The following is a 2,075-nucleotide window of genomic DNA, read 5'->3' as shown; positions in this document are numbered from 1 at the left end:
CTTAGGGGTGTTACATTTTATGTTATGATATGAATGATATATATGTTATGAATCTACGTTGCGATATGAATGATATATAATGCTTGAACCTTCACATATTACACCACGCATATTATGTTAACATGTTCACGTTGTGCCTTACATTGATAAACCATGTATATTAACCAACCATAAAAGATTTGTCCAATATACGTATGTATGTCTAATAGGAATGCTATGTCATGAAAAATAAAATGGATGTATGATTTGCATCATAACTATGTATCATGATTCGAAACTATAGGACCTCATTCATTTCGCATGTCACATGCATCGAGAGACTTTCTCCTTATGATTAGTACACATGTGTACACTTTCTTATTATGTACACTATGATATTATGCATGCTCCTTTCTCTTTGTGGTTTCTGGCAATGTTAGTGTTCGCTAGCTTGCCATCAGACCCTTAAGGTATGTATACGAGTTCACTTAATGGGTCCATGTGCGCACGTGTGTTTCGTGAATAGAAAAGTACTACACATCAAACCTTACTCTGAACTTGAAGTAGAGAATAAGGTCAGGATGTCTTAAGAAAAGATAGATCCCATAATGATTGTATGTGATTGCATTTTTTAACCTGAATAGTGGGATTACTTACTAAGTATTTTTGAATACTCAAGTCACGTGCTACTTCTTTTTGAGGTAAAGGTAAGCAAACAGTGTATGAATGACGATGTCACTGTGGAGACCATGGAAGTGAAGTCAAGCTAGTTGCATTTGCATTTGATGTAGCAGCCCTTAGATTTAATAAGTGTGTTGCATTAATTTAAATTATTGTATTTTGATTTCGGTATTTGTTGGTTTGAACGGTAATCTTTGGTCCATAGCATTGTTTTAGCAAATTATTTTAAAGGATTTCTGCATTTGGTAGTCATGACATGCATGTCGTAGGGACCTTATTTTTTAATGAAAAATTAGAGTCGTTTGACAATAAGTAATCGATTGTACTCGATATATAATCTTTTTTTTTTTTTAATTTTCGTACTCATTTAAAATGCATTTTAAGTACATCAATTGATAAACTTTAATGATATAATAAATTAGATATATTTTATGGTGTATCAAATTCTTTATGTAATAGTTAAAAATAAAAACAAAAGTCCCGGTGGAAGGAATGAAAATCATGACTGACTTGTGAGAATTCTCGTGAATCCAAACAAAAGTCCATGCAAGATTGAAGAAAAATACTTCACTCGTTTAATTTAGATCCATCATATGTCATTCCTCCGAGCTTAATTTGAGACACCTTTCACTTATATTTTAGACACTTTCCTAGCAAATGTTTCATAAACTTGCGATTAAAAGAAAGTTTAGGAAGACATTAATATTCATTTTGAGATTGTTATATCAATGGTTATTATTTGTTTTACCTAGAGAGTTTGAAATTGGTCATTGCTTCATTTAAGGGTGTAATGCCTCTAACAATTTGACCTAGATATAGAATTTGAATCTAACTCGCAACAGTCTTGATATTGCCCATCAAAATCAACGACCAGAATTTAATTCAAAGTATTTAGAGTAACTTAATAATAAATTTAAAAGATAACCTCAAGTAGCTATAGTTTAGTGGCAAGAATTTCATGATGTAGCAATAGAGATTTGAGCCCAAATCCCAGCCACCACAATAATTTTACTCTCATTTACGCGGGATTTCATTTTCCATAATTATTTTACCTTTCGCGTTTTGTTCACATAGTAAATAACGGAAACAACTTTATTTTCTTTGTTGGTCTCAGTTAGATCATTATTTAATAAGGTGGAGAACAACCTTCCCATCCGTGCAAGAACTCAAATTTGTTTAAAGGATTATTAAACAATGAAAAGCCATTATTATCTGCCAACCATATGCATATTTCATTATCCTATCGATCAGAAAGTCATGTTCCCTTTTCAGACCAGAAAACCTCAAATGAGGCATGTCCTAATTTTCTCTCAAAGTCACACCAAAACAATGTGGTTTGAAAAAAATTCTCCTTAAAGTCCCAATAGAATTGGGTTCCTGGATTGACGATATGCACGCCTAAGTCCATAGCAAAT

Source organism: Cucurbita maxima, unplaced genomic scaffold (assembly GCF_002738345.1).
Source record: "Cucurbita maxima cultivar Rimu unplaced genomic scaffold, Cmax_1.0 Cma_Scf00087, whole genome shotgun sequence".
Taxonomy (NCBI): Eukaryota; Viridiplantae; Streptophyta; class Magnoliopsida; order Cucurbitales; family Cucurbitaceae; genus Cucurbita; species Cucurbita maxima.
The sequence above is the reverse complement of the archived record's forward strand: the minus strand, read 5'-3'. Positions refer to the sequence as shown.